At 40.0% G+C, this 21,543-nt stretch overlaps 1 pseudogene; it reads right to left on the reverse strand.

The window, feature by feature from the left end:
- The window catches only part of LOC135520101 (nucleolar GTP-binding protein 2-like), a 33,766-nt pseudogene extending 12,530 nt beyond the window's left edge, over window positions 1-21,236 (reverse strand).
- Window positions 21,237-21,543: the final 307 nt, after the last annotated feature.

The following is a 21,543-nucleotide window of genomic DNA, read 5'->3' on the forward strand; positions in this document are numbered from 1 at the left end:
AAGTGCAACGACATTTATTGGATATTTCAAACTTTTTTAACAAATCAAAAACTGAAAAATTGGGCATGCAAAATTATTCAGCCCCCTTAAGTTAATACTTTGTAGCGCCACCTTTTGCTGCGATTACAGCTGTAAGTCGCTTGGGTTTTGCACATCGAGAGACTGACATTTTTTCCCATTCTTCCTTGCAAAACAGCTCGAGCTCAGTGAGGTTGGATGGAGAGCATTTGTGAACAGCAGTTTTCAGTTCTTTCCACAGATTCTCGATTGGATTCAGGTCTGGACTTTGACTTGGCCATTCTAACACCTGGATATGTTTATTTTTGAACCATTCCATTTTGCTTTATGTTTTGGATCATTGTCTTGTTGGAAGACAAATCTCCGTCCCAGTCTCCATCAGGTTTTCTTCCAGAATGGTCCTGTATTTGGCTCCATCCATCTTCCCATGAATTTGAACCATCTTCCCTGTCCCTGCTGAAGAAAAGAAGGCCCAAACCCTGATGCTGCCACCACCATGTTTGACAGTGGGTATGGTGTGTTCAGGGTGATGAGCTGTGTTGCTTTTACGCCAAACATTTTGCATTGTTGCCAAAAAGTTCAATTTTGGTTTCATCTGACCAGAGCACCTTCTTCCACATGTTTGGTGTGTCTCCCAGGTGGCTTGTGGCAAACTTTAAACAACACTTTTTATGGATGTCTTTAAGAAATGGCTTTCTTCTTGCCACTCTTCCATAAAGGCCAGATTTGTGCAATATACGACTGATTGTTGTCCTATGGACAGAGTCTCCCACCTCAGCTGTAGATCTCTGCAGTTCATCCAGAGTGATCATGGGCCTCTTGGCTGCATCTCTGATCAGTCTTCTCCTTGTATGAGCTGAAAGTTTAGAGGGACGGCCAGGTCTTGGTAGTTTTGCAGTGGTCTGATACTCCTTCCATTTCAATATTATCGCTTGCACAGTGCTCCTTGGGATGTTTAAAGCTTGGGAAATCTTTTTGTATCCAAATCCGGCTTTAAACTTCTTCACAACAGTATCTCGGACATGCCTGGTGTGTTCCTTGTTCTTCATGATGCTCTCTGCGCTTTTAAGGGACCTCTGAGACTATCACAGTGCAGGTGCATTTATACGGAGACTTGATTACACACAGGTGGATTGTATTTATCATCATTAGTCATTTAGGTCAACATTGGATCATTCAGAGATCCTCACTGAACTTCTGGAGAGAGTTTGCTGCACTGAAAGGGGCTGAATAATGTTGCACGCCCAATTTTTCAGTTTTTGATTTGTTAAAAAAGTTTGAAATATCCAATAAATGTCGTTCCACTTCATGATTGTGTCCCACTTGTTGTTGATTCTTCACAAAAAAACAGTTTTATATCTTTGTTTGAAGCCTGAAATGTGGCAAAAGGTTGCAAAGTTCAAGGGGGCCGAATACTTTCGCAAGGCACTGTATGTCAAAATTGCTTGGAATTGATAAGAGTTACGAACCTCGCATTAGGAATTTGTTGCTAAATTAATTATTACATAATCAAAATAATGAAAAGGGCTGTCTGGTAATATCTGAAATAAAGCATAGTTCTGAGATAGAGTATCAGATTTCACATACTAGATATCCGAACCGTTTTGTAGTGAATACGATTTTTTTTAACCCATTAAAAAAGGTCCTTACCATAAAAAGGTACCTAAAGTACAGAGTATCAAAATTCTGTGACATTAGAAGATTATTTACCATCTGCAACTGCAGATAGAACTTCATGACTGAAATGTCAATCTTTGTTCAGCCATAAGTTTGACACTTCTTCTATGTTCAGTTTTTAAGAAGCCTTTAGCTATTTGAATACATAAATTATAGAATAGCACTATTTTACCAAAATAGAAAATATATTTCTTAATGTATTATGATCAGACAAATTACTGTTATCACTGAACAATGTGACATACTTGATTTTTTTGTTGTTGTTTTTTTTAACTTTATTTAAACATTCTTGAAAATGCAAGTGTCTTACACCCTTCAAAAGATTAGAATATTGGTAATCAGACTACGTTTTCCAATTTAAAATAGCTTTTACAGAGAACAAATCCCATGCTTTTGTTTGAGAAGAGCAATCAAGAACAGAAACTTTTTCCGCCATGACAGTTTTTAGACTTTCACATCTGAAGGTAAAATTATGACTTACATTCTGATATCTTGCTCTTATTTCTCATCCTGAGTATCCCATTGATCAAATGAAGTGCCGTTTTCTTCGATAAAATCAATTTTTATAGCCTAAATTTAAACATTTTGTAAACTATTTGTGCCGGGAATTCCATCTCTATCATTTTTTTACGGAGCATTCGGCGTGATTCGCCCATATAAACAATCGTTTATATAGTCATGGTGGGTTTCAGTGCATTCCTCTGGATGTTCACAACACAGTCAAACAACGTTGATTTTTGCGGGGAGAATTGACTGAAGAGAGCTGATTTGAAGACAACGATAAATGACTACCTGACGCACCAATAATTTTACCGAAGCTTCATTGATTGACTATATTTCTGCCCAATGACCACTGATCTTCTTGAAATCTAGCTGGGTAGATAGCCAATGAGCTGAGGTAAACGCCAGTATGTAATGGTTTGGAGTTGGACCACAATTCCTTGGTTGTAATCGCACGCGCAGGGAACTCCATTTTCGCCTTGACGATCAGAGGGGTTGCTGTAAGGCTTTTTACGCGCAGCTGTATTTCGGAAAGTTGTAGTTTCAATGATTTTATTGAAGATATCCTGGCGAATACTTCATGTAAAGCGAAGTCAAACTCTAAAGTAAAAGTGAAAGTGAGACAGATTTTTTTGTTTGATGAATCTTGGAGTGTTATGATTCAAACAAACTGAGGAGCTGTTTCTGCAAGGACAGGACGTACTTCTGGACGGGTAAAGTGCTCATGCCGTTTTATGAAATGTAAAAATATATATATAAATATTGTTGTTTTTTTGCAATGAAATGTGTAATTTGTTTTTGTGTGTGTTGGTTTGTTTGGGTGTGTGATATATATATATACATACAACAAATGGCCGGAGTTGAATGGAACACCTTAGTGACTGTTCCCTCTGCTCTATACAATCAATACATATCTGTTTATTTTATGTGATGATAAAAGGCTCATACAATACAAATATTTTTTTATGTTTTCTTTCACAGTGATAGCGACTCCGACTGGGAGGCCCCGGTGCCAAGCTTCCCGCTCTACCTGTGCCCCCAGTGGTGTTCATATGCCACAGTTCATTACTGCAGGCATGACTGTGCCTCAGAGCCAAAAGGGCACAGCATGGAGGCGTCGTTGTGTTCTGTGTCGCATGAAATGCACCACTTGTTCAGTTTGCCTCTGCTTTACATCAGAAAGAGACTGCTATGGGACATGGCACAGGCAGCAAAATATTATGATGAGGACTTCCAAGGGGTGTGTACTGTTTTTTTTTTTTTTTTTTTCTAATATTTTTAGAATTTTTTTGGGGGGTGTGTGTGTGTTAGAATTGCTTTTTGATATGTTGTATATAGTTATTTGCACTGCTGTATATAGTTATAGGTCATTTCACCAATTCGGCCACTTGGGTACATTTGGGCAACTTGTGTGGGACACCTGGGTGACTTCATGCCAAATGTCATGTAGCTCACCCATTCCTGAAGTTGTCAGTCTCAAACTTTGCACACCTACAAATGCCCTCTTGTGGTATCCATCAAAATTATCTCCAGCATCCTATTCTAGTACATGTGAAAGATGATACTACAACAATAAAAAACAGAAAACGTATGCTCTTTCTTTCTCTTTTCTTCCACCAGATCTACTGTGTTATATTCTCCTACATTCAATTAACATTTCCACAAACTTCAGAATGTTTCCATTCAAATGATACCAAGAATATGCATATCCTTGCCTCTGGAGCTGAGCTACAGGCAGTTAGATTTGGGTATGTCTTCAGGCAGAAATTGAGAACAAAGGGTTGCAGCCATAACAGGTTTAAGAACAAAATCTTATTTTCAATGACGGCCTAGGAACAGTGGGTTAACTGCCTTGTTCGGGGGCAGAACAACAGATTTTTACCTTGTCAGCTCGGGGATTTGATCTTGCAACCTTTCGGTTACTAGTCCAACACTCTAACCACTAGGCTACCTGCCACCCCTTTAAAGATTTGACACCGCTTTTTGCTTGTGTGCCATTATTGCTGATTAGACGAGCCTAAAACATACAGTGCCTTGCCAAAGCATTCAACCCCCTAGGCTTTTTGGGATTTAATGTAATGGACATACACAAAATAGTCCAAACTGGTGAAGCAAAAAGTATTATTACCGGTTACAAAAAAATATGAAAAGTGGTACATGCATATGCATTCACCCATTTGCTATGAAGCTCCTAAATAAGATCTGGTGTAACCAATTACCCTCAGAAGTCACTTAATTAGTTAGATTGCACACATGTGGGCTTTATTTAAGTGTCACATGATCTCAATATATATACACACACCTGTTCTGAAAGGCCCCAGAGTCTGCAACACCACTAACAAGCGGCACCATGAAGACCAAGGAGCTCTCCAAACAGGTCAGGGACAAAGTTGTGGAGAAGTACAGATCAGGGTTGAGTTATAAAAAAATATCCAAAACTTTGAGCATCCCACGGAGCACCATTAAATGCATTATTAAAACAATTGAAAGAATATGGCACCACAACATACCGGCCAAGAGAGGGCCGCCCACCAAAACTCACAGACCAGGCATGGAGGGCATTAATCAGAGGGGCAACAAAGAGACAAAGGACAACCCTGAAGGAGCTGCTAAGCTCCACAGCGGAGATTGAAGTATCTGTCCATAGGACCAGTTTAAGCCATGCACTCCACAGAGCTGGGCTTTAAGGAAGAGTGGCCAAAAAAAGCCATTGCTTAAAGAAAAAAATAAGCAAACACGTTTGGTGTTTGCCAAAAGGCATGCAGGAGACTCCCCAAACATATGAAAGAAGGTACTCTGGTCAGATGAGAATAAGATTGAGCTTTTTGGCCATCAAGGAAAACACTGTCTGGCACAAAACCAACACCTCTCATCACCCCGAGAATACCATTCCCACGGTGAAGCATGCTGGTCGCAGGATCATGCTGTGGGGATGTTTTTGCATCAGCAGGGACTGGGAAACTGGTCAGAATTGAAGGAATGATGGATGACACTAAATACAAGGAAATTCTTGAGGGAAACCTGTTTCAGTCTTCCAGAGATTTGCGACTGGGACGGAGGTTCACCTTCCAGCAGGACAATGACCCAAAGCATACTGCTAAAGCAACGCTCAAGTGGTTTAAGGGGAAACATTTAAATGTCTTGGAATGGCCTAGTCAAAGCTCAGACCTCAATCCAATTGAGCATCTGTGGTATGACTTAAAGATTGCTGTACACCAGCAGAATCCATCTAACTTTAAGGAGCTGGAGCAGTTTGCCATGAAGCCACGGTCCTTAGAGGGAGATGGCAAAGACATAGGTTACTGTAAACCTGGTATCATTTGATTGGTCAATGGTAGTTGTTTTTAGGTTGAAAAGGTTACACCTCAGAGGGTATCAATGGAATCAAGGTCTCTTATCCTGTATCCAGTCCATGGAGGAAGGTTGTATGATCAATTCTCATTTCCTAGGCTTTATGTCTCTAGCCTAATGGGCATCTTTGTTCATGCTTTGTCTTGAAAGTTAAGATCTATATACTTGGACTAATGCTTGTAACTTAAGCTTTATGCCTCATTTTACAAAGTAATTAAATACACTTCTATTTAGAATTCCATTCTCAGACATTTCTTGATTGCCTTTTACTGTAACTCAACTATAGTCTCTTGCATATAGCCATTTATCTTTTGGAGTAAGATCCATATTTGAATAGGCTAATTGCGTCGTCTTACTATGAGATGCACGGGAGGTACACTGAACAAAAATATAAACGAAACACGCAACAATTTCAGACTTTATCGAGTTACAGTTCCTAAAAGGAAATCAGCCAATTGAAATAAATTCATTAGGCCCTAGTCTATTGATTTCCCATGACACGGGAATACAGATATGAATCTGTTGGTCACATATACCTTAAAAAAAAGGTAGGGGTGTGGATCAGAAAACAAGTCAGTATCTGGTGTGACCACCATTTGCCTCATGCAGCGCGACATCTCCTTATCATAGAGTTGATCAGGCTATTGATTGTGGCCTGTGGAATGTTGTCCCACTCCTCTTCAATGGCTGTGAGAAGTTGTTGGATATTGGCGGGAATTGGAAGACGCTGTTGTAAATATCAATCCAGAGTATCCCAAACATACTCAATGGGTGACATGTCTGGTGAGTATGCAGGCCATGGAAGAACTGGAACATTTTCAGCTTCCAAGAATTGTGTACAGATCTTTGCGACATGAGCCCGTGCATTATCATGCTGAAACACGATTTGATGGCGGCGGATGAATTTCACAACAATGGACCTCAATATCTTGCCAAGGTATCTCTGCGCATTCAAATTGCCATCAATAAAATGCAATTGTGTTCGTTGTTCGTAGGGTTGCAAAGGGTCAAAAACTTTCCGGGAAATTTCTGGAATTTTTCCATGGGAAGTTAAGTTGGGGAATTTTGCTTAAATTCATCAACAACAAAAAAGTTAGCTTATAACAGTGAACATTTTTTGTGGGATACACAAGGCAATTATAGCTCGTGGTATATTTTGGTTAAACTATCCCCAATTCAATGGAATTGCAACCCTCTGCATGCACAGTGAATTCTTCCATCATAGGTGCAGTGCACTCTTCCATCACATGTACAGCTGATTCTCAAGATCTTGCACACTAATGAGATGCTTTTGAGCCCACACTACTACACTGTCTGAGCCAAGGACGATATGCTTTCTGGAAAGTTTTGATTACAATACTGGGTGGGGTGAATATATTTTATATGACATACATTATTCTTTGCTAAGTAGTAAATAGTAACCTACAGCAAGGTGTGTTTAATTTCTAACTTGTTTACAATTTCTGCTCGTTAGTTGTTTCTAGAAGAAATAGAAACGCACATGTATTTAGGCGAGGTGCTGGCTAGCGGAGTAGAACTTGAAAATAAAGGAGAGCCGTACACTCTAGGAGCTCAGATGCAAAAATGTAATATCCACTGTTTTGACAGCCAAGCTGTCTTCATCAGGGTATAATCACAAACACTGTAGGATGACTCGTTTATATAGTGTCAAAAGACACAGGTGTCTGTAATCATGGCCAAGAGTGGCCTAATATCATTGGTTAATTCTCAAATAGTAAAATGGCATACAAAGAACAGCATACAAAAAACAAATGGAGAGCATACAATCATAGATTCATTTTAGACTACACAAGCTTAAAAACAATTACAATGGTAAAGTCACAATCACGGCTTCAGATCAAAGTCTACGTTGAGACCGAAGGGAGCAAGGGTCTTTAAGTTAAAGATCCAGGCAGCCTCTCGTTTTAACAAATTATCAAGGTCACCCCCTCTCCTAGGGAGGGTGACATGTTTGATGCCAATATAACGCAGAGACGATATCGAGTGGCCTGCCTCCAAAAAGTGGGCCCCAACTGGGTAAGTCAAGTTTTTGCACCTAATGGTGCTACGATGCTCTGAGATACGTACTTTTAATTCACGCTTTGTTTAACCCACAATTTTTACCACAAGGACAAGTTATAAGATAAATAACTGCCTTAGTGGAGCACGTAATAACACCTTTGATTGGGATCGATTTCCCTGTTTGTGGGTGTTTGAAGGATCTACATTTATAAGTGCCATTGCATTGAGCACAGCCATTACACTGAGCACAGCCATTACACTTGTAATTTCCATCCAGTAGGTGCGTAAATGGACGTTGTTCAGGAATATCTTGGGGTGCTCAATCAGAGTGTAACAATTGGTTTCTGTCAGTGTAATACGCATACACGATAATTATTACCCCCCTACACGTGCATTTGTCTCAGGATAGAGTAAAGGGATCTCTTACCGTGACCCAAGGAAGGGATAAGGTCACACTTGTTGAGCACGAAGATCAGATGCTTCCACGGCTTTTCCTTCCTCATGTAGGTCTCGATGCTCTGCGAGCGCGTACCCATGGGGTCGCGGGCATCCAGCACCTGTATGATGACATCTGATGAGTCTATCACCTGTGGGTTAAGGAGTGATATTGAAGAGAGGAAGGCAGAGTCAAGGTTTGGGCATAACCAGGAGTCAGAGAGTTCGTAGCTGAGCTAAACTCATCTCGAATCACTATATTTCAGAAACATTTTTTTCAGTGAAGTAAAAGCGCAATCATGAGTGTCACTGTGGTCCATTTTTCCTCTATGGCAGTGACTGAGGCTGCATGACTGCAAAGCCTAGTCAGACTGGCCTGCTTGCTCACGTATCCAACCCCATCACTGCCTGCACAGCCCAGCTCGCCATCACGACTAAATAACATTTTAAAACTGATAGAGGTGCACAGAAAGAATGGAGAGAAAAGCAGCTGTGTAGACTAATGCCTTGTTAGGGATGCGGAGAGCTGCTCACAGCCGTCACACGTGATAATTATTGGATGACGCATTCTGCTATGACATATCGGACATCACGTTCTGACCTTTGATATTCTATTTGTAGGAAGCGTAGGGATGCATTCTGTAATTCATTTCGATATGAGAAACATAGTGGCAAGTTTGCATCCCTGATACCTGCACCATACACAGTTTCTATTAGGAAATATCAAGGTGAACTAAAATAAACATTCCTAGATCAGATAGAAAGATGCTGTACCTTGTAGAGTTCTCCCCAAATCCTCTTCGACTGGCCCTTCTTGAAGATCTCCTCACAAGCCTCCTCTCTGTGTGTAGATAACATACAGTGCCACACCCAAACGATAACCACAGACTGGAACTGCTCATGTGGTCCAACATACAGTCTAAAGCTAGGCTATATTATCAAAACAAAGAAAATGGAGTATCAATCATTGAATTGGGGTAGTAGTAAATAGAAAACGGATAGTAGTTATTGGTATACCTGAAAAAGCCCAGTACGTTTGGAAGGCATTGTCACTGTCAGTCAAAGTGACATCATTGACAGTAGCCAATGACAGAATTAACACGCGCTACTGCACTCACCGGACCCCATCGTCCTCTGTGACCAAGTCACGGTCCTTCTCAGTGCTGTAGGTCTGTACCGAGACCTCAGCCTGTTCTGCCAGGTCCTTCATGTCTCCCACCATCAGGTTGGGTCGTTTACGCTGCGCCTTGGGCCTGAACGTGGTCTCAAAGCCCTCGGTGTCCAGGATGTGTACCTTAGATATCTGCAGAAGATGGTGGCCAAGGGGAGGAGACGGGGAGAGATAATTTAGACAAAATTGTTTGACAGAATGCACTGGTTAGATAACAGGAGGAGAAACAGGGGCTTTTGCAATCTATTTGAGAGGACATTCTATCACAGCTGCTTCCTGAGAGAAGCAGCAGGAGGGACACATTAGGAAGACAGACAGGGGGAAGACTTGACGATAGATGTGAAAGATGGATGTGGAAATGTGGGACGATAGATGTGATTATGTCTGTGCTGTACTCTCTTATTATGGTCCTCAAATGGGTGTCTGAGCTCCATAACCATAAGCGTCCTCAAAATGTCTGCAAGTTGTTCAGCTGCCTTACAGACAAACCACAACACAGGGGGGCTGGAGAAGAGCAGTTCTGTGCTCGCCCAAAAGATTTACGGCCGCCTGCGTTGTATCACAGAGTGTGGCTTTGTCATGCCGCATGCAATGCAAAATAAATACATCCGGTAAAGCAACAGTTGCTCTCTCTCCCTCGTTGCGAAGAAACAAGCAGAATAAAAACCCAACGGCTTGGAGGGGGTTACAGTTGGAACACAATTCTTGGGTGGAACAGTAGTGGAGAGAAAGCACAGTGATGTAGAATTCCATGTGTGTTCCGTGTGAGGTATAGGTTAGGTTGTAATTAGTTGGAGCAAACTGCAAAGCTTTATGCGACGGAGCTAGTGGCCATGTTCCAGGGGTTCCACCAATAAACAACGGCGGAGAACAAACACAGCACCTCAAGTATGCAGTGAAACTGTCAATAAACTGCATTGTCTAAGCCAGATCTGATTAGGAGTTAAATTATCCCGACACAGCCGTAAAAGGTAGCCTTAGTCCCATTGAAACACGGAGAGAAAGAGAAAACAAACAAACAGTTTATGGATCTCGTCAAAAGCAACGATGTTTAAGATTTCAGCTTCACCTTGACCATCCGCCAGGATGTTTTGGAGGATGTTCTTTCTAAAACGATGTGTCCATCACCTCCAGTTTCATTCTTCCACCCCTTCTGGTCTTGTTTTGAAGCATTCTAATGCTAAGCCTGGCTTTTTAAATTAAAATCTAACAGTAAACGACAACAACAAAAAATCCTTGGGGGGGGGGGGGGCAAAAACTCCAAATACGTGCTACCGACTGAAGACAGAAACTATGGTGAAAACATCACCATAAAATAGAATAAGAGACCTGAAAAAGACCTTGTCGAGAATACTCAGCCAACAAACGGTGAAGATCAGGAACAGATCAGAAGACAGAGAACCAGAATTGACATCAAATTAAAAATTATTTATGCAACGTATCTGGACTTGCTCACATTCCTTTGGCATGGGGCTCAATTCCCTAAATGGCTTAAGACATAAAATGGCAAGAGGAAGGAGGAGTGGGGAAAGGAGGGAGAGTAAAAAAAAGGAAAAGGCCATTTATTTCCAACAGCTTTGAGCGTCTTGAAAGGTCTCGCACGCATATGGAGCTATTTAGAGGGAAAAGAACACAGAAAAACTCACTCAACAACAATGTTCAGAGAGAACATGAAGAACTGGACAGAAGTATTGTTTGTAGTCTTTTGGGGCGTTTTTTTTTTTATAGCTAGGCGAAAATGGACAATAAGTCATATTGTGATAAATTTGACCATGTTGCTCAATAACAAATACAAGAACATTCACTGCACATTAGTGGCAGTCGATGATTAAAAAAGCTATTATTTCATGCAGCATATACAGGGAATGCATGACTAATATTTTGATATGAAACCTGTCAAAATAAGATCCAGAATTATCAGATTTATTTTCAGATCTTCAGAGAATTTGATGACCTCTTTGTTCATATTGGCCTATAAGCTATATTATTCACATCCTGAGGAAGTGCAAAACATTTTGCTAGATTGATAACTCAAATTACTTTTGTGTTTATATATAGCCATTTATTAATCCATCAGTTAAATGTAGGCTAATGTCCTACAACAAAACCTTCCAGCGCCAGGTGTAACTGAAAGAGTAATAGCTTTTTAAAAAAAAACTGTAATTTGCCTGCAGTAGCACTTTCGTCAATGGTCATATGGTTGTGCTTCTCAGAATGCATCTCTCCCTCCACCATGCGCATATCTCACACAGCAGCCAGCCGCGAAACAGGGACAGGCAGATACTTTCATAGCAGGAATCAACATAATGCATAGGCTATTACAGTTGAGAAAATAATGGTTTTAGAGCAATCTACAGGAACATTGTGTAGCAAAATCACCCGGGGGCGCAAAGTTGGCCAACTACATCGAACTCTCTCTTGCAAAGCACAACTCGATACAGGCAGGTTGGATCATTGTGAAGCGGAGCAAAACGAGTGGAATAGGCCAGTTGGAGAGGAAGATCCCACGTGACCTGTCAACCCGTGCATTTTTCACCTCACAAATACAGCCTGGTTAAACCGGAATGAACGCTCAGTCTGGTGTAACCAGGCTCTAAGAAATAGGCTGCCTGGGGAAAATAGTGTAATGATTTTACAATAAGTTAACTGACTTTCAGCATAAATAAAAAGGCACTCAACTTGCACTGCACTGACTCAGATGACTAGTTCAAATAAAAGAATAAGATGATAGTTGGAGTTGTATTGGTAGATTTCAGTGAAGCCTTTAATTTTATCGATCATAAATTGTTATTGAAAAAAACTCACTTGCTATGGCTTTACATCACATGGTTGCAGAGTTATTTATCCAACAGAACAGAGTGTTCTAATGTCAGATACAGTATATATACAAAAGTATGTGGACACCCCTTGAAATTAGTGGATTTGGCTATTTCAGCCTCACCATTGCTGTGTATAAAATACGAGCACACCGCTATGCAATCTCCATAGACAAACTCACGGCCCTACTGAAGAGCTCAATGACTTCCAATGTGGCACCGTCATAGGGAAATCTTAATGCTACAGCATAAAATTACATTCTAGACGAATCTGGGCTTCGAACTTTGTGGCAACAGTTTGGAGAAGGCCCTTTCCTGCTTCAGCATGACAATGCCCCGGTGCGCAAAGCCAGGTCTTTACAGAACTGGTTTGTCGAGATCAGTGTGGAAGAACTTGACTGGCCTGTACAGAGCCCTGACCTCAACACCATCGAACACCTTTGGAATGAAATGGAACGCCGACTGCGAGCCAGGCCTAATCAGCCAGTGATATTGACAAAGTCGTGGTGAAGATGGGGAGGGTTATGTCTGTTATAAAAAGATGTTCTGCGTTTGACACAAATCAACTGTACTAGTTGTTCAGGCTCTGCTCCCATCTTGATTACTGTCCTGTAATAGTGTCAAGTGCAGGAGAGAAAGACCTAGCAAAGCTGCAGCTGGCTCAAAACAGAGCAGCACGCCTTGCCCTTAACTGTACATACAGAACTAAAATCAACAACATGCATGCCAGTCTTTCTTGGTTGAGGGTTGATGAGCGATTAACTGCTTCGGATCTACTTTTTATAAGAAATATTACTGACAAAAATTTGAGGTCGACTTATTCTGATATTTTAACGGCGATTATTCAAGGACCAAAAAAAGCCGATACTGATTAAAATTGGACGATTAATGTTTATTTATATATACAGTTGAAGTCAGAATTTACATACACTTCAGTTAGAGTCATTAAAACTCATTCTTCAACCACTCCACAAATGTCTTGTTAACAAACTACAGTTTTGGCAAGTCGGTTAGGGCATCTACTGTGTGCATGACAAGTAAGTTTTCCAACAATTGTTTACAGACATATCACAATTCCAGTGGGTCAGAAGTTTACTAAGTTGACTGTGCCTTAAACAGCTTGGAAAATTCCAATAAATTATGTCATAGCTTTAGAAGCTTCTTATAGGCTAATTGACACCATTTGAGTCAATTGGAGGTGTACCTGTGGATGTATTTCAAGGCTTACCTTCAAACTCAGTGCCTCTTTGCTTGACTTCATGGGAAAATCAAAAGAAATCAGCCAAGGCCTCAGAAAAAAAACTGTAGGCCTCCACAACTCCGGTTCATCCTTTGGAGCAATTTCAAAACGCCTGAAGGTACCATGTTCATCTGTACAAACAATGGTACGCAAGTATAAACACCATGGGACCACGCAGCCATCATACTACTCAGGAAGGAGATGTGTTCGGTCTCCTAAAGATGAACGTACTTTGGTGCAAAAAGTGCAAATCAATCCCAGAACAGCAGCAAAGGACCTTGTGAAGATACTGGAGGAAACAGGTACAAATTTATCTATAATCACAGTAAAACGCCACTGCTCCAAAACCGCCATAAAAAAAAGCCAGACTACGATTTGCAACTGCACATCAGGGCAAAGATTGTACTTTTTGGAGAAATGTCCTCTAGTCTGATGAAACAAAAATAGAACTGTTTGGCCATAATGACCATCATTATGTTTGGAGGAAAAAGGGGGAGGCTGGAAAATTGTGGATATATTGAAGCAACATCTCAAGACATCAGTCAGGAAGTTAAAGCTTAATCACAAATGGGTCTTCCAAATGGACAATGATCCCAAGCATACTTTCAAAGTTGTGGCAAAATGGCTTGAAGACATCAAAGTCAAGGTATTGGAGTGGCCATCACAAAGCCCTGACCTCAATCCTATGGAAAAATTAAAAAGTGTGTGTGAGCAAAGAGGCCTACAAACCTGACTCAGTTACACCAGCTCTGTCAGGAGGAATGGGCCACAATTCACCCAACCTATTGTGGGACGCTTATGGAAGGCTACCCAAAACATTTGACTCAGGTTAAACAAACAATGTAAAGGCAATGCTACCAAATACTAATTGAGTGTATGTAAACTTCTGACCCACTGGGAATGTGATGAAAGAAATTAAAGCTGAAATAAATCACTCACTCTACTATTATTCTGAAATTTCACATTCTTAAAATAAAGTGGTGATTCTAACTGACCAAAGACAGAGAATTTTTACTAGGATATAAATGTCAGGAATTGTGGAAAAACTGAGTTTAAATGTATTTGGCTAAGATGTATGTAAACTTCTGACTTCAACTGCATGTATAGGTAATAATGACAATTACAACATTTTTAACTTAATATAATACATCAATAAATTCAATTTAATCTCAAATAAATAATGAACATGTTCAATTTGGTTTAAATAATGCGAAAACAGTGTTGGAGAAGAAAGTAAAAGTGCAATATGTGCCATGTAAAAAAGCTAACGTTGAAGTTCCTTGCTCAGAACATGAGAACATATGAAAGCTTTTAACACGAGTCGTCAATATTCCCAGTTAATAAGTTTTCGGTTGTAGTTACAGGAATTATGACACGTTGACTATTTATCTCTATACCATTTGTATTTCATATAGCATTGACTATTGGATGTTCTTATAGGCACTTTCGTATTGCCATCACCCACTTGAAGTCATAAAGAGCTCTGTGAATCAAGCATTGCTAAGAGCTGCTGGCAAACGCAGTAAAGTGCTGTTTGAATTAAGCCTGCTGCTGCCGTCTACCACCGCTCAGTCAGACTGCTCTATCAAATCATAGATTTATTGATAATAAACACACAGAAAAACAATCCATGGTCATTAATATGGTCATATCCGGAAACAATCATTTTGAAAACAAAACATTTATTCTTTCAGTGAAATACGTATTTTATCAAAGGGGTGGCAACACTAACGTCTAAATATTGCTGTTTCTTTGAAGGTTGTGCAATGTTATGTCATAAATATGTAAAAATCTGGCAAATTAATTCTGGTCCTAGTTGGGAAGAAATGGTCTTCCCACAGTTCACAATGAGCCAGGTGACCCAAACTGCTGCATATACCCTGACTCTGCTTGCACTGAATGCAAGAGAAGCGACACAATTTCCCTAGTTAAAGACATTCATGTTAGCAGGCAATATTAACTAAATATGCAGGTAAAAAAAAAATCTAAACTACTTGTGTATTGATTTTAAAAAGGCATTATGAATGGGTACATTTGTGCAATGTATGTGCTTTTTTCACGATTGCACTTTTGTTAAATCGTCATCCGTTTGGCGAAGTTGAAGTAGGCTGTGATTCGTTGATAAATTATCAGGCAACGCATTGATTATATGCAATGCAGGACATGCTAGTTAACCTAGTAATATCAACCATGTGTAGTTAACTAGTGATTATGTGAAGATTGATTGTTTTTTATAAGATACGTTTTTTTTAAGTTTTTTTTTTTACCTTTATTTAACTAGGCAAGTCAGTTAAGAACAAATTCTTATTTTCAATGTCGGCCTAGGAACTGTGTTCAGGGGCAGAACGACAGATTTGTACCTTGTCAGCACGGGGGTTTGAACTTGCAACCTTCCAGTTACTAGCCCAATGCTCTAACCACTAGGCTACCCTGCCGGCCCTAATGCTAGCTAGCAACTTACCTTGGCTCCTTGCAGCCACAAAGTCATTTTGATGCTGCACTTGCGTAACAGGTGGTCAGCCTGAAATGCAGTCACCTTGTGGATTGCGATGTAAATCGGCATCCAAAAAGGTTGATTACCGATTGTTATGAATAATTGGCATGGCCGATTCAAGTTATCGGTCGACCTCTAGTCTATATAATCAAATAACATTCAGCTCAGATACCCATACATACCCCACAAAACATGCCAACAAGGGTTTCTTCAAAAACGAATTCACTGCAACGCACAGTTTTATACAGAGCCATGATCGCATGGAACACCCATCTCCAATTATTCAAGCAAAACTATCTAAAAACAGATTAGAAAGCAACTCATGGAACAGCGGGGACAGTGAGGAGCCACTTTTAAAAAAATGTTTTATTTGTATAATGTTGTATTTAAAATGTGTGTGACTTGTCTATCAGTGTTTTGAGTTTGTGGACCCCAGGAAGAATAGCTGCTGCTTCTGCAAAAGCTAATAGGGATCCAAATAAATAAAAATTCATATTCATATCACACAGGACAGACAGACTGCTACAGCTTTGCCAGATGGGACAATATTGAATAACATTGCGTGAGATCGAACACAATTGACACTCCCTGTAGTCAAAAACATCAACACCACAAATATGAAAGCACACAGTGTGGAGAGTGCCGTCTGCTCAGCATCAAGTAGCCAACTCCACCCCAGTATTGAGTCACTTGGTGTCCTAATTTGACCGGGGTCGTATTCATTAGGCACCAAACAGAAGACTAAAAGTCCCGAACCACTTTTAGTTATCAGTCGAAAAAACATTTTGCTACAGTGGGCTAATGTAGCACGGTCTACCGAAACGTTGGTACTTTTCGATACAAAAACATGAAAAACGGTTTGATACTAGAATTTGTTACTTTCGGCACTTGTGTCAAATGTGTCTCAAGTCATATACGGATTGAGAGGAGCTAGTCTGTCTAGTAATTTGTCTGAATCTTTTCAAGGGGTACTGTAGTAAGATAGCCAGGCTACAGACACAGCGCAAGCCACATTTGAGAAGCAAGCGGGAGAGAGAAAATGCCAACGACATGGCTTCTTCAAACTAAAACATAACTCCACACCCCCATGTTGTTGACTAAATGGTCTCCAGAAGTGAACTATGGGAATACTTTGCGTACAGAGCAGATGAGGGCCAGCCAACAGAAACAACTAAGCACAAGGTGCTACAAAGCAGTGCAGTGCAAGGAAGGTTTATTCCAAAACGACCAACAATTCTTTAGTGTGGAGAAAAAGTATGTGAACCCTTTAGAATTACCTGGATTTCTGCATAAATTGTTCATAAAACGTGATCTGATTTTCATCTAAGTCACAACAATAGACAAACAGTCTGGTTAAGCTAAAAACAAACAATTATAATTTGTCATGTCTTTGAACACACAGTGTAAACATTCACAGTGTAGGTTGGAAAAAGTATGTGAAACCTTGGATTTAATAACAGGTTGACCCTTCTTTGGCAGAAATAAACTCAACCAAACATTTTCCGTAGTTGCGGAACAGACCTGCACAACGGTCAGGAGGAATTTTAAACCATTCCGTTTTACAAAACTGTTTCAGTTCAGCAATATTCTTAGGATGTCTGGCGTGAACCACTCAAGGTCATGCCACAGCATCTCAATTGGGTTGAGGTCAGAACTGACTGGGCCACTCCAGAAGGCATATTGTTGATCTTTTGGGTTGTTGTCCTACTGCCTCACCTAACTTCTGTTGAGCTTCAATTGGAGGACAGATAGCCATACATTGTCCTGCAAAAATGTCTTAATAAAATTGGAAATTATTTTTTCCGGTCGATAATAGCAAGCTGTCCAGGATCTGAGGCTTCAAAGCAGCCCCAAACCATGATGCTCCCTCCACCATACTTTACAGTTGGGATGAGGTTTGATGTTGGTGTGTTGTGCCTTTTTTTTCCTCCACACAGTAGAGTGTCCAAACAACACAACTTCAGTTTAATCTGTCCACAGAATTGTTCCAGTAGCGCTGTGGAACATCCAGGTGCTCTTTTCCGAACTTCAGATGTGCAGCAATGTTTATTTTGGACAGCAGTGGCTTCTTCCATGGTGTCCTCCCATGAAAACCATTCTTGTTTAGTGTTTTACGTACTGTAGACTCGTCAACAGAGATGTTAGCATTTCTGTAAGTCTTTAGCTGACACTCTAGGATTCTTCCTAACCTCATTGAGCCTTCTGCGCTGTGCTCTTGCAATCATCTTTGCAGGACGGCCACTCCTAGGAAGAGTAGCAACAGTGCTGAAATTTGTCCATTTACACACAATTTGTCTTACCGTGGACATTCTTTCAGAGATACTTTTGTAACCCTTTCCAGCTTTATGGAAGGCAACCATTCTTAATCTTAGGTCTTCGGAGTTCTTTTGTCCGAGGTTCACATCAGGCAATACTTCTCGTGAATAGCACACTCAAATTTTGTGAGTTTTTTTTAAATAGGGCAGGGCAACTCTAACCTAAATCTCCAATCTCGTCTCATTGATTCGACTCCAGGTTCATTGACTCCTATTAGCTTTAGGAGAAGTCATTAGCCTAGGGGTTCACATTTTTCCCAAACTACACTATGAATGTTTAAATTATGTATTCAATATAGACCAGACAAATACAATTTGTGTGTTATTAGTTTAAGCACAATGAGTTTGTCTATTGTGACTTAGATGAAGATCAGATCAAATTTTATGTCAAATTTATGCAGAATCCCAGGTAATTCCAAAAGGTTCATACTTTTTCTTGCCACTGTACACGGAATATTTGCATTGTAATGTTATTCTACTAGCAACTAAATTTGAATGACTTGAGTGAGAATGACGAACATACAGTCCCAGTCAAAAGTTGACACACCTACTCATTCAAGTGTTTATTTTTACCATATTCTACATCAAAACTATGAAATAACATACGGAATCATTTAGTAACCAAAATATATTTTATATTTCAGATTCTTCAAAGTAGCCACCCTTTGCCTTGATGACAGCTTTGCACACTCTTGGCATTCTCTCAAATAGCTTCATGAGGTAGTCACCTGAAATGCATTTCAATTAACAGGTGTGTCTTGTTAAAAGTTCATTTGTGGAATTTCTTTCCTTCTTAATGCATTTGAGCCAATCAGTTGGGTTGTGACAGGGTAAAGGGGGTATACAGAATATGGCCCTATTTGGTAAAAGACCAGGTCCATATTATGGCAAGAACAGCTCAAATAAGCAAAGAGAAACGACAATCCATCATTACTTTAAGACATGAAGATAAGTCAATCCAGAAAATTTCAAGAACTTTGAAAGTGTCTTCAAGTGCAGTCTCAAAAATCATCAGGTGCTTTGATGAAACTGGCTCTCATGAGGACCGCCATGACTGCGGCAGAGGTTAAGGTCATTAGAGTTACCAGCCTCAGAAATTGCAGACCAAATAAATGCTTATTGAGTTCAAGTAACATCAACTGTTCACTGGCTAATTGACCAAGAAGGAGTGATGAAGTGCTGCATCAGATGACCTGGCCTTCACAATCACCCAACCTGATCCCAATTGAGATGGTTTGGGATGAGCTGGACCACAAAGTGACGGAAAAGCTGTGCTCAGCATATGTGACAACTCTTTCAAGACTGTTGGGAAAGCATTCCTCATGAAGCTGATTGAGTGTGCAAAGCTGTCATCAAGGCAAAGGGTGGCTACTTTGAAGAATCAAAAATATATTTAGATTTGTTTAACACTTTTTTGGTTACTACATGATTCCATGTGTTATTTCATAGTTTTGATGTCTTCACTATTTTTCTACAATGTAGAAAATAGTCAAAATAACTCTTGGGGGTAATTAATATGGCGTTTTATTTTTTTGAAAGAAATTGAATATATTAGATGTTGTACTAAATATGGGTTAAATAAAAAATAAAACTAGCTATCAACATATTGTTCAATGTTAAAAATAAATAAAGGCCAGTGGTTATTCTGTTACATTTTTTGCAAATGTATTATTTCAGTGTCCTGATACTAAACCTGGTATCGATGTCAAAATGCTGGTATCGTGACAACACCAGTGTGCTCAAATGAATGCGCCCCTGCTTGGTACTCACGTGTGCCTTGACTCTGTCGTGCAGGAGGGACATGGGCAGCCTGCTCTGTTTCATTACCACGCGGTATGGGTCCTTCTTCACCGCACCCATCTCATCCTGAAACTTCTGTAGGGATGACTGCTTGATGACCTGAGTGTTTGCTGAGACAGTGGAGACCAGAGGGGAAGAATTAACCAGTGTGTGTGTGTGAGAAAGTTGAGGCTGCCATCTTATCTCTCCATACACAGATATTTAAAAAAGGCATAAAACAGATTTATTCTTACAAATCAAGAGTTTGCTAGACATTATTGACAAGAACTCCACCATTCTGTATACAGTTTCAACTTGCTTCAACGAGCCAATCAATTGTGAGACAAATTGCCATTATACCTGTCAAATCAATAATAAAAACAGAGCCAAGAGAATTTGTGGATTAACTTGAGACAGTGTGGCAATTGCAGTTAACAGCACTACTCACCAAACCATTTGATGTTGGGCTCCACTCTGGCCTGTGTCCCATCAGCCACAGTGAACTGGTACGACAAACGCTTGATCACCTGGCCTCTGTTGTTGCAAATGGCAGAGGAAATAGTCAGTGGCCACAAAAGCAGGTGCATGGAAATTATATTAGAGTCAAATATATTACAACACAATCATTTTTTTTTTTAAATGAAGAGGAGCTACATATAGAATACCAGGAACTGGTGTGGTTGATCTGGGTAAAGTGTCAACTGTTGACCTGAGAGTTACACTAGCATTAAAGGAAAGAGTTCATATGGAAGTGTCACATGTTGTTTTCTCTCCACCATTTACCATCTCTGTTTTTGTCTGTACATATTCAGACGCCTGACAGTTGCCAGGTCCCTCATGCTGTTGCCTGAACCTGCAGGAGTCTTTGGTCGGTCTGTAAAGGGTAGAGTCGTAAGGTTATGGTGATATATGCCACACAGTGTTAGAGATTATAGGTGTGTGGTGGTATTTTGGGTTAATTAATTGTCAGTGTCAGAACAATATTGGAAATCCATATAAGAAGTGTAGTTCTCAATTGTGTTATGGGAAGTTACGTTGTAGCTAGTTACTGAACTAATTATGTCAGTGCCAAACATATTGTATACGTTTCCATTTCTAGCTAACACGAATGTCACATATGGACCAAATGTGTCTGTGTTGTTAGAAGAAACAGACAGATCTATCAGAGAGAAAGTCTATCGCGTTAGCTAGCTAACATTAGCTGTAAACAAACAGTAACGTTACATAGAGCATGGACTGTAACATACCAGGATTACTGCTGGCCGCCGATGTGTTTATCGTGCTTTTCCCCTTGAACCGTGGCTTCACCATCTTGACTGGTTATTTGACACACGTAGAAAACACTCAAAATGTCAAGTTATAGCTTTATCTTCTTCTATGTATCCGAACCATGCCGTGTCCTGAACCAGTCCCGCAGATTCCGGATGGACGTCATCAGAGAGCGACAATACATGTGTTCTTTATTATTTTTTTAATGTTTATTTTTTGTGTGTGTATATATATATATACAAACAGGCAATGATACCATATGCTAAGGGGTAAAACAAATTACAGATTATACAAAGACCTTAAAATATACACACATATTGATTGTTTTAACAGCTTTCTTATTAGAAGGATGTAGAATGGTCTTAATGTACTGTTCAAATTCCTTACAGAAAACACGGAAGAGTATTTTTTTATTAGTGAATTTACATTTATGAATATGACATTTTGCCATTAGC

This window comes from Oncorhynchus masou, chromosome 29 (genome assembly GCF_036934945.1).
Source record: "Oncorhynchus masou masou isolate Uvic2021 chromosome 29, UVic_Omas_1.1, whole genome shotgun sequence".
Classification (NCBI taxonomy): domain Eukaryota; kingdom Metazoa; phylum Chordata; class Actinopteri; order Salmoniformes; family Salmonidae; genus Oncorhynchus; species Oncorhynchus masou.